We start from the raw sequence: 13,163 nt of genomic DNA, 5'->3' as shown, positions 1-13,163 counted from the left end.
CCAGTTTGTTAGTCTTGAGTTCCAATTGTTCCTTAAATCTTGTGGAATCAAACATCTTAGAAGTTCCCTCTATTATCCACAAACGAACGGTCTTGTAGAAAGGATGAACCGAGTTGTGGGTGAGTGCATCAGGTGGGCAGTCGAAGGGAGGCATGATGTATTTGCGTCCCTTGAAAATATGCTTTGGTCTTATAGAACGGCACCACATTCTTCCACGAAAGTTTCCCCTTTTGAAGTGTTAAGAGGAAGAAAAGCCAATACCAGTTTTAGACCCAGTTGGATGTCTAAATGGTCTAGTCCCTCAGTTGATATTGAGTCTGTTTTAAAAACAGTCAAGTCTTATTCTGCCTTAGCACAAGACAAGGGACAAATCTGGTTTGACCAAAAGAAAAATGTCAAGATGGTTACACTGTGTGAGGGAGATTTTGTTAAGATAAAGAATCCTACTCACACAAAGAAAGGAAGGAGTAAATACAGTAAACCTATCAAAGTTGTGAAAATTTGTGGAAATGCTGTACAAGTTGAGGGAGGGCATTGGTGGAATATTTCGAAAGTTGTAAAGACTAAAGAGAATTTTGCTGTTTCTCAACAATGTGATATGCATGTTAACAATATGAATATTTCTTGTAGGAAGAGTACTAGACCTATTATTTTACCTTGTAGGTTGCGTGATTGAGCATTCATAAAAGGAAAACGTTTATTTTCAATTTTATTTAATATGAATTCTGTTTTTATTAATACACTTGTACTTATGAATTGTAATTTTTCTTTGTGTTTTATTTTCTCATTCTGAAAGGAAAGGAGGTATGTTATATTCCAAGACTTGTTAAGTTGTATACTGTCACTTTAAGTAAGATAGCTCTGCTCAGCTGCCTTTGACTTTATGATGTCATCTGCATCTTAGCCAGGGTGGAATGTTATGATTCAATCTTTGGAAACTGCAAATCCTGGAAATGCTGGCAGATGATAAGCTGTGTAGATTTTATCAAATAAACTTCTTCTATTTCATCTAAAATGATTCCTGGATTACTACAACATGGCACATGCAACACTGCTTCGACACATCTAATCATCTATGAGTCTGGCGTGGGCAACACATTGAGGACACATGTGCCAGCTGGATGCCACTCCTCCATGATAACTGATGGACCTGTTGTCTGTGGAATGGACATGACATGACATGCATAGAAATGATCTGCTAGGCTGGTCTGAGTGAGCAGGGCCATGTTTCATGTCAGTGACACACGTAACGTGAACTGCATGAGGAGGTTGTCTGCACATCCAGACAGCTGACAGCAATGCACACACCCACATCACATGTGCCATCATTTGCACATATCAGACATATTGTGCTTGGGGGGGCGTGGCTAAGGGCCAAGCATGGAGGACGTGATTTGAGTCAGCTCCATCCCGAGCCCTGAAAATATAGGCTGATTATCCTGTGAGCCCTGCTCCATTCCACACCCATCTTTGCCCACCTGCTTCTGATATCCTTGGACACAAGCGGAGGCGATTTGGCGGTGATCCAGACTTTTACGAGGAAGCCCGCCGCCGAGACCCGAGCGGCCCTGTGAACTAGCGAGAGCCGTGCTCTGAGGTGAGAGGAGGAGCCGGTCCGGGTCTGTTGAGGGCGGCGAGTGCAGAGCCTGGCGTCCGGCACTGAATACAGTGCGACCTACTGGGAGGCGAGGCGACACCATCTGAGCTTCCGGACTCGCCTACACTAGCTGCTACACGGAGGTGTACTTCGGCAGACTACAGCAACGCCGCAGCCGGGAGTCCTACGCACGGCTGAAGCATACGGAGGGTGACTCTGCGACGCTGGATCCCCTGAAGGGACACGCACGGTGAGCGGTGCTGCAAGGTGTGGTGGAGGGAAGCGCACCGACGGGAGAAGCCCCCGGAACCCATACCGACCCAGCACGCCGATCCGGAGGGAAGACACTACGCTGGCCCTCGGAACTGAGGGGGCGGGCACCATTTTGTTGGCGCTACGCTGCTTCGCACTGCAAGTGGGATTCCCTGGGTCTCTCCCCTCGAGCTCGGGGGTGCGAGGGAGACAGGAATAAAATCCACACCGAGAGCGCTACGGCTCTAGACATAGAGGCATGACACAGCCCGATTTCTCATGTAGGGGAGAACCACGCTACAACTACCACTGAGGGTATAGGTAATACTGGACTGCCTCATACTGCCACTTCGATATTGGTTGGTGGCTTTCCATTCGAGCGTCTACCTATTCAACTTGAGTGCCCACACGTATTGCACCCTAATCATACCGGCCTTAATACCCTACACCCCTAGTATTGCCTGGAGAGTGCACCTCACCCGCAAAGGTACAGACGGACCTGGGAACGGATCTGGGAGGACCTCCCCCGCCCTCCCCTCTGATCGAAACCAAGTGATTCCGACCGTCAAGCGAGCGCTGTGCACAGTGTGGACTGCCTGATCGCCGCAAGTGAATATGCAGCTGTGATTAGTGACCCTGATGGCTTAGTCTGGCACGGAGTACCCTGAGTTACGGCCCACGCATTAGGTAGTGTCAACAATCACACAACGTGCATCCCGCTGCCACAAAACGCAGGACCATTTCACGGACAGTTGAACGCGATGCACTTGTCACGCACAGCCATGGGTAGGAAACTGACTTTAGGAAACTACCACTTAATTAAATGTGGACGAATTTCATACACATAATTTTTATCTCTAAGTCCTTAGTGATCATCATAATAAAGTTAATTTTGATACACTACTCACTCTTTTTTAACCTCTCACCACTCACTTAATTTTCTTTGCACAACACTGCCTTAACCCACCAACCCGCTCCGCAGTAGATCTGGCGTTGAAGCACACAAAAGAGACGCTAGGTCTCTTTTTGTGGGGCCCGATGATGAAGCATGTCATCACTAGGTGGTGATTGAGGGCTTTCCTTAACGCCTTAAGTGAAGTCGTTTATTTTTTCCAAAACGGTGGTCCGTTACTACCTTGGAACACTCTTGTCTTGTTTATTGTAGGAAACTCAAGCACCAGGAACCTGGGGCGGATGCAGACCAACAATCTACAGGGTCCGAAGATCCGCTGGCCTCTTCCAATAATGAAAATTTTTCCACCAACGGGCAAGAACTCCCAGGAGGCTAAGCTAGACCTCATACTAACAGAAATATGTGCCTCACAGGAAGCTCTGGAAGCACGGATGGATGCTATAGAAACTGGAATGTCCTTTCTAAAAGCCGACCATAATAAACTGGCAGAAAAGGTGCGGGAAAACAAACTCGCATTGGACGATCTGATCCCGCAACAGACAGAACACTCAACGAAGTTTGAAAACATGGGACGGCAGCTTAAGAACTTAGAAGACAGAGTGGATGAAGCGGAAGGACGATTGCGCCGTAATAATGTTCGCATTTTGGGAGTGCCGGAACGCAGTGAGGGGAGGCATCCCACGCAGTTTGTGGAAGACTGGCTGAAATCAATGGTGGGGCCTACGGATCTTACTCCACTGTACAGTGTGGAAAGGGCGCACAGGATGCTTCCGAGGCCTCCAAAACCGGGGGCCCCACCGAGACCTCTGATTGCGCGCCTCCCACACTATAAAGACAGAGACTCGGTTCTAAGGGCGGCCAGGGAGAAAGCTCCATTAAAATTTGAGAACAAAATGGTGTCTATCTATCCAGGTTTCACGCCGATGGTCCAAAAGACCAGATCAACTTTTCTGGTGGTAAAGCGCAGGCTATGTGACCATAACCTGAAATATGCTCTCCTTTTTCCGGCCCGCTTAAAAGTTATCCACGGTAATAAGACTTACTTCTTTGACTCTCCTGAGAAGGCTTCGGAGTGGATGGAGGTAACACTGTTGCCAACACACACACAAGATCCTATGGAGGATGATCGAGAGGAGGGATCACCGCACCAAGACATGGTCCGCTCCACGGTGCGACGCAATCCCAGTACGATACCTGATGCGTCTAGACGACGGGCGCCTGACGACTCAGGATTGGCCTTGGTGCCGACTTCACTTACAACAGATGCGCTGGTGGCGCATGATGCCACAGACAAGATGAACTCAGGCTGTCGCTCGGACTCACACACAGAACTGTTGGGCTCTGTCACTAGTGTGCAGTTATTCTCGAAAATCACAGCACAAGAGGTGAATGACTTATAAGTGTAACTGTTGAAGCAAAGTTTGGTAATGTATGACACTGATGTGTGGGACGGGGGTGGGCGACCGGGAGCAGGGTACTTTTTGGACTCAGGGTAAACCACTGTACCTGTTAGAGACTACTTAGTGAGTGAGTGTGCCCACCACACCCCCCAGGGCGCAGTCACGATTTCGTTTCTTTGTTGCCTACGTTGGGCACTGATGTTTGGTCTCAGGATCTGTTTTGGTGGAGACCTTAAAGTTAGGAAGTTGGATACAATGGGGGCACTTGTGATTTCTGATACTATGCACTATACGACATTTGTGCTGGGTTCGACGTATAAGTCGAATACACCCTGCCACGGAGACTCCTAACACATATAAGGTATGCACCTGGAATGTACGAGATATGGGATCTATACATAAGAGGCATAGAATCCCAGCGCAGTTACACCGAAGACAAGTGACTATAGCGTGTCTACAAGAGACCCACCTTAATGGTGCGGAAGGTGCTAAACTACAAAAGAAATGGAAGGGCCAATTGTTTGCCACCACTTACTCCGCATTCTCAAGGGGAGCGGCAGTGTGGCTCAAGAATTCTATTCCCTTTCAGATGATAGAGCAAAGAATCGACACATTGGGTAGATATGTGTTTGTGAGGGGGACGTTAGACGGCACTCATGTTGTACTAGGCAGTATATACGCGCCTAATACGGACCAGATAGCGTTCCTCACCACGCTTAATACAGTACTGGCTGATTGGTCGGAGTATGACTGGTTGATAGGGGGAGACTGTAATGCGGTACTGGATGTATCCCTTGACCGATCACATCCTCCGCTCCATGCAGGGGAGAGTAGAAAACAAGCGGAAGCGCTAAATCAATGGGTAGACGGTTGGGATTGACTGATATTTGGAGGAAAAAGAATTTATTGCATAGGGAATACACCTTTTATTCTCCACCTCATAAATTACACACTAGAATAGATAGAATCTTCTGCTCTAGGACCTTGTTGGGGTCTATGGTGTCTGCTGAACACATGGGAAAGACGTTAACAGATCACAATCCAGTAGAGGTTACGATGCATTGGGGTATGATCCCTACTCCTATACCAACATGGCGCCTATCGCCGGAATTGTATAGAAGATACGGTCTTTAGATCTACACTTTCAGATGCTATCACATAATATTTTCACTTCAACACTGGCACGGTTAGCTCGAACCAGGTTGAATGGGACGCTTTCAAAGTGTCAATACGAGGCTTTGTGATGAGCACGAAAGTGGGCATGAGGCACACGGTGCTGGAGGGACTGAGGAGAGAAGAGGGGAGTCTGGCGATGCTAGAGAGTGAAGCAGCGGGCACACATGAACAACTTACACAACTTCAAGAGGCGCATATTCATTATGCTGAATTACTTGAGGAATTGAGAATACTAGACTATAAAGAATACACTTGCAAACAACATGCCCAAGCGAATAGATCTGGTCCCTTACTGGCCAGATTACTAAGAGATACACGCATGTATGTTCCCATTATGGAAGTGACTGACCAACGGGGCACGCAGGTCCGGACACAGATGGGCATAAACAAAACGTTTCAGGAATATTATGAGGTACTGTATGGGCGACATACGCCATTGTCTGAGGAGCAGTTTGACTCCTTTATGACGGATCTTGATGTCCCACGACTCACAACGGAACAGAGTACTGCCATTGCCCGCCCCATCACAGTTGCAGAAATAAGGCAGGCGATCAGAGCACTACCGTGAGGTAAAACCCCTGGGACGGACGGCCTACCGGCTGAGTTTTATGGGGCGTATGCGGATATTCTAGTGCCGCATTTACACGTGCTTTATCTAGAGTCAATGAACACCACTGCACTCCCACCCACGACGTTGCAAGCGCTGATAGTCTCCCTCCTAAAACCTGGTAGGGACGGACAACACCTTGCGAACTACCGACCGCTCTCGCTATTCAACACAGATTACAAAATTCTTAGTAAAATTCTGGCGATGAGATTGGCCCCTTATATCCCACAATTAATACATTCGGACCAATGCGGTTTTGTCCCTGGCCGGAGTACGGCGATAAATCTACGAAGACTTAGCCAGATCATGCTGCATGAAGACGCAGTGCAGGGTGCGGAGGGATGTATTTCTTTGGACCTGAGACAGGCATTCGACTCCCTTAGATGGGATTACATGTTTGCAACGCTAAGTAAATTCGGACTCCCGCCCGAGTTTGTGGCTTGGGTGACTCTGTTATATACACAACCGACGGCAAGGGTACGCACAAGTAAATGCATATCCCGCCCTATTGGCATTGACAAGGGCACCAGACAGGGCTGCCCGCTATCGCCCCTACTGTTCATCTTAGCGCTTGAACCGCTATTACATAAACTCCGGACTTGTGCACAACACAGGGGCATACGGAGGACAGCCACGACGCATATAGTATCGGCTTATGCGGATGACATCATATTATACATAGGGGACATGAGGGACAGTCTAGACCCGATACCAAACATTTTTGAGGCCTTCCGGGTAATATGAGGCCTTACGATAAACGACACCAAATCCTACGGATATTGGTTTAGCCCCGCGGGTCGAGACGCACGGCTGCGGTTCACCCCATACTGTTTGCTGATTGCGACAACAACCTTCAGGTACTTAGGGGTACAAATATACAGAGACACGAAAGACATGTTGGACGGAAACCTGGGTAGAGCAATCACCGCCTTGAAGGCGCAAGTACAGTTCTGGAACACACTGGCGCTCTCGGTGTCCGGTAGGGTAGCCATCTCTAAGATGGTAGTCCTACCCCATCTTCTCTATTTCTTTACGAACTTACCGCTTATGGTCCCAGCAAGTACGTTTAAAACAATAAATACTATCTTGACAGAACTGGTATGGGGCTCGGGTAGACGACGCATTAGCCTCGCCAAGCTACAACTACCAACTACACATTGAGGCATGGGATTACCGGATATGTTGGCTTATAGCTACGCATGCCAACTGCAATGGCTAGCTTATTGGCTGGCAGGCCGCAATCTACATGAGATAAATATGACAGAAGCGGACAGAGCAAACGGCGCCATCCATAAACTATTGCTGCCAAAGGTTAAAATATCTGACACGGCCCCACTTCTGCTTAAACTCGCCATTAGTTGCTGGAAGAAAGCAGTGAGATATACGAATGCGATGACATCATACACTCCTACGATACCGCTATTGGGGATCCCACTTGGGTCGCACGCACTTACAGACCATGACCTAGCTACCTGGCATAACGCAGGTGTCACGCAGGTGGGAGACCTGTTTGTAGATGGCAACATCATGACATTTGCGGACTTTAACAGAACACATCAGACAACCGAGAGGTTATTTATACTATATGCCAGAGTTAAACACTACGTGACACATACATGGGCACGGACTGGTACGGAACCGTCCACGAATCCATTGCTTACTATACAATATTTAATGGGAACAGGTAGCTATTTGACTAAATGGTTAATGAATAGCATCAGGGTCGGTAGGGCCATTTCCCTACAGCCCACACGCGACCGCTGGGAGAGAGACATGGGAAGAGCCTTTAGAGACAAAGAATGGGAGAGGATTCTGAAATTCCCTAAAAAGGTTTAGAGGAACCCAAAATTTAAGTTTATTCAACTGATGATTATACACAGATCATACCTCACTCCACACAGGATACACACCATGTTTCCTGCCGCTGCGGCCACGTGCCCCCGATGCAAGGCAGACGACGCACACCTATTACACATGCTATGGGACGCCCAAAATTGGGGTACTTTTGGACTACGGTACATAAAGAGTTAGCCAGGGTGGCTCTGACAAGACCGTACACCTCTATGGAGTATTGTATACTGGGACTAGGCCCAACTGAAAAAAAGAGGAGTGTAGCGTCCCGCTTCGCTGATATGGCGTTATTACTTGCTAAGAGAACAATAAACATGAGATGGAAATCGGCTAGGCCACCAGAACCAGACATTTGGCGTGGAGAGGTGCTGAGATGGGGGAAGGCGGAGAGTACTGAATTACAGAGGGAGGAGCGTAGGGGGCTACGTAAGCACCCAATTTCATTGGAATGGAATGCAATACTACTAGATTTTGACTCAAGCGATGATGTCAGCCTATCTCACACAGCGACTACAGAAAATATCGGTGAATAGCAAAAATTAGCTAAATAGGGACTAACATGTAAATGTAAATGTAAATGTGGGATACTTGTAAAGCGCACTGTTACTCTACCCGAGTGTCCTGGCGCTTTAGACCGCTGGGGAACCCGTCCTGGTTTTCCCTGTGAGATGGTCCCTTTCTGGGTATCTCCAGGGTGAAACCAGGCATCCCCAGCGTCTGTGGGGGGCCGTTGTAGAGATGGGGCAAGCTTAATGCCCAGAGTTACCGAGTGTGTTCCCTAGTTAGAGTAGGCACTGAGGCGAGAATTATCGAGTCCGTTGACCCTGGTCCAAGACCCTGCCGCGTCGGGAATTGAACCCTGGTCCCGGGCCGTTCTCTGCTTACAGGTCTGCTGCCTCTAACCAGTGAGCCACACCTCTCCATCCCTGCCCTATCGGCCTGTTTCCCCCCCTTCCCCACTCCTCCTTTTCCCCCCCTATCCTTCCCCCCCTCTTTCCCATGCTTTTCCCCCCTCCCCCCACCCTCTGCGCCTCCCCCCCATCCTTCCCCCCCTTTTTTTTTCTTCTCGATGATGCCTATATAGAGATGACTGAGGATGTACGACCAGGTGCAGAGAGAATCAGAATGAGAGGTCACGGCAACAAAAGATACATGTTGCTTGATATCGTAGGGAGTAAATTGGATATGGCAAGGGACAATTGGACATTGGAGATGTATACTGTTATTTTCCACAAGATGCTACGAACGCAGTACATGAGATTCATGACTTGTCATATATAAGTGCCGGGGTAATTGGAGGGAGGGGGGAGTTGCTGTAACTTAAAGACTTCATAGAAAAATGCAATATTATGTATACTTAACTCTATGCCATGCACGAAATGTAATTTCAAGATATGTATCCGTTTCAATGTCCGAGTTTACTCTGCTACTACTTGGAACATTGCAATAAAATAATTTTATTTAAAAATCAGACATATTGTGCTTGAGGTGTGCATTTGCTACAACTACAACATGTACATTATCAGACTGCAGATATGTATATTTGGTGACAAATCGTCTATAATTCCATCACACATGTGAGCGGATGATTTGCACCAGTGGCATGGTGTGCGTACATGTGTAACCCTGTCATCACGGCGAAGACCCATCATAGATGCGCATACAGCAGATGAAACTGACAGTATACATACAGCATGCACAATTTCGCACATGGCACACACATGACGTGGTCAGACACGGTCATGCTGGGCGACAATTTTACATCTGTGACAGTGGGCATGTTGCTGTCATCATGTGACAGATGACTGTACTGAATGTTGTGCAATACCAGTGTTGATGTGCATCACAATATGTTCTAGTTGAAAGTCAGGTGAGAAGTGTTGAATGTATGTGGAACACATGTGCACCGTGATTAATGACATGTCTGAACAGCTCTTCCCACATCCACAGTGCCACAATATCACATTCCCTGTGCTATATCACTGTCTGCCACACATAGGGCCTGCTGATGTAAGGATGCCATGCAAATGAAGACATCCACATCCTCAACATGTGCCTACACCTACATCCCTGCCATGTTATTTCCTGGTATCACTCTCCCAATGTTGACATGAATGAGCTTATGTACGCAGCCTACACATGCATTCACTTGAGCATGTCAAACTCACAGAACCCCAAGTGAACATGCGTGTGTACGGCTCATTTCCCTATTGCATTTTAGCCATACACGAGCAATGCGTACCCCAAGTGAACGTGCATGTGTATGGCTCGTTTCCCTATTGCATTGTAGCCATACGCGAGCAATGCGTACCCTAAGTGAACGTGCGTGTGTACGTCTCTTTTCCCTATTGCATTGTAGCCATACGCGAGCAATGCGTACCCCAAGTGAACGTGCGTGTGTACGGCTCGTTTCCCTATTGCATTGTAGCCATACACGAGCAATGCGTAGCCCAAGTTAACGTGTGTGTGTACGGCTCGTTTCCCTATTGCATTGTAGCCATAAGCGAGCAATATGTACCCCAAGTGAACGTGCGTGTGTACGGCTCGTTTCCCTATTGCATTGTAGCCATATGCGAGCAATGCGTACCCCAAGTTAATGTGCGTGTGTACGGCTCGTTTCCCTATTGCATTGTAGCCATACGCGAGCAATGCGTACCCCAAGTGAACGTGCGTGTGTACGGCTCGTTTCCCTAGTGCGTGTGTACGGCTCGTTTCCCTATTGCATTGTAGCCATACGCAAGCAATGCGTACCCCAAGTTAACGTGCGTGTGTACGGCTCATTTCCCTATTGCATTGTAGCCATACGCGAGCAATGTGTACCCCAAGTGAACGTGCGTGTGTACGGCTCGTTTCCCTATTGCGTGTGTACGGCTCGTTTCCCTATTGCATTGTAGCCATACGCGAGCAATGCGTACCCCAAGTTAACGTGCGTGTGTACGGCTCGTTTCACCATTGAATGAGTTGCATTTGCGACAGTAATCGCACCGTACTTGTGTGGGGATTCCAGAAAATACATAGGGAACTTCTAGGTGAGTAGCTGAATGGTTAGAATGCATCCAGGTTGTCAAGGAAACAGAGATTTGAGAGTGTTCTACAGGTGTTCTTGAAAAATCAGTTAGGCTAAACTATACAATGTTGCAAAAGTTGTTGTTGAGCTCAGGCTCAGTTTTCAAAACATGCAAATGTGTGTCATGACCTTATGTCTCATGATATTGGATGATACATAGGATGCAAACTATTCTGGCCTATCACACAGTACTCCTTAGATTCACAGACCCTCTGCAGCACAGATATAAGGCACCAAGTGGCTGTAAGAGGGCACTTGCCTGTACAACATTGGAGTGGACAACACAGCTGCTGTCTCTGTATCCTCTGGACCCTGATTAGCTGAGCATGGAGAGGGCATCTGCATTCAGTGAGGGGGAGAACAAGGCCCTGCTGGATGCCCTCCTGCCTAACTACAGCAAGCTGTATGGGAGACCAGAGGAGCAGGTGAGTGATGTGTGCACTACCTTGGGCTGTGCACCTGTTGTGGGTGTGACACTACAGCCATTGTGTATGTATTGTTAAGAGATGCTATGTTGTTTGGAGTGAGTGCCGGTGTGTACAGTGTGGTCTCTCACAGGCAGTCAATGATGTAGTGTTATAGTGTTTACTGCTCCTCTGCATTGTGCTAACTGTGATATTAAATGCAATGTGAATCACACTTTCTGCTGTGCCACACCTTGCATGTTAATTTTGGAAGTTTTCCTGAGCTCTTGCAGTGTTCCCCCACGAATGACAGATGAATGTACTCACTGTAGATGGATTTGTTCATGACATGTGTGCCTGTTGGACAAAAGCATGCTTTGAAGTGATGTACATTGAAGAGTGTGATAGATCTTTGTCAGCTGGCAAATTGTGTTAGTGATGTTTTGCAAGACTGGTGCATGACGTATGCCACAGCTATACCCATGTGATGAGACAAGTATGCTGCACGGTGTGCATGACTTGGACAGTTAGCTTGAGGCCTGTGTCACATATTTTGCAGGTGTGACATGTGCTAAGTGATGTTGTATACACTGTTGACAATGACAAGCAGATGAGCTGTGCCAGGGTGTGCATGTGTGGTCTGAAGATGGTTATTTGGTTGTGAAACAGCCGGGAACCCTACCTCGGCAAAGCCGCGCCATTCCTCAAGGACCCGAGCCCCGCCACCCGACATTGTGGCGTCCATGGCAACCCGGCCTCCACTCCTTTCTCCTTCGTTTCAGGATCCTATCGGAAACGTCGAAAACCAGGAAGGACTGCCCCGTGACCCCGGAAGTACCTCCCTCCATCCTGAGGCGGGACAAAGAAAAGCCGGAAGCAAGGAAGACCAGTCGTTCGAGCCAGCGGACTCGTGGCAGGAGAAGGCGTGCGACGAACCGGAGGAGAAAGAGGAGCGCGGAGACGAAGAAGGAGACGAAGTCTGGACCGAGGACTGGTGGAGTCCATCGGAGGAGGCTGGAGAGCGGCCGTAACTCGGGTGAGAGTTACGGCGGGGCGGGTGAGTAACAATCCCCGTTTGCTGCAGAGCATAGCGATACTGGTGATAGTAGTTACACCTTGCACCCCTCACTGTAAAGGTCGTGTATATACCACTAGGCACTGTAAACCTGTTGTATAGCACCCGTGTGGCACGTCACGAGCACGTCTGTACCATAGCCCTACCTTACCCCTCACCGGTCACCCTCTGCCTTCCTAATCTCCTTCTTTCCCCTTCTGAACCCCTCCCTACCTACCTAACGGACCTCTTCTCCTCCCACCACCCCCTGGTGTCGGAAGAAGGTAACGCCCGTGTCCTGTCCACCGGACTAACTGCCCCTCTCTCTCTCTCTTTTCCACACCTCCGAGAGACCCCCACGAAGACCGGACAGACGATGAGAGACCACGCGAGGAGAGCGGAACCTCGTCATCGTGTCCAGCAACTCTTCGGACGTCCCCTTCCAGAGTGTCTCCGGATTCCTCCCTTGACTTTCACCGATATCTTGTATTTGCACAATAAACCGGCTTCGACATAGCCCACTATATCCGGCCTCCCCGCTTGTTATTCCGGTCCGCCTACCCCCAAGTACCAAAGGTGGTGTCAGAAGTGGGATCATCCGGAAGCATGGAGGCCGCCGTCAAGAAGCTAGCAGAGACACAGGAGCAGTTGGGGAAAATGATGGAGCAATTTCTCAAGACGGCAGAGGACGACCGAGGACAATTACACGATGTCCTGAAAGGCCAAGGCGCAGCTCAGGACCAGGCTATGGGCAAACTCACCGATGTATTGGGCCAACAAAGACCGGCTACCTCCCTCCCGTCCGTGGTCCTCCAGAAGTATGTACCCGGAGAGGACCCGGA

This window comes from Lissotriton helveticus, chromosome 5_1 (genome assembly GCF_964261635.1).
Source record: "Lissotriton helveticus chromosome 5_1, aLisHel1.1, whole genome shotgun sequence".
Classification (NCBI taxonomy): Eukaryota; Metazoa; Chordata; class Amphibia; order Caudata; family Salamandridae; genus Lissotriton; species Lissotriton helveticus.
This window is presented reverse-complemented; position numbering follows the sequence as displayed.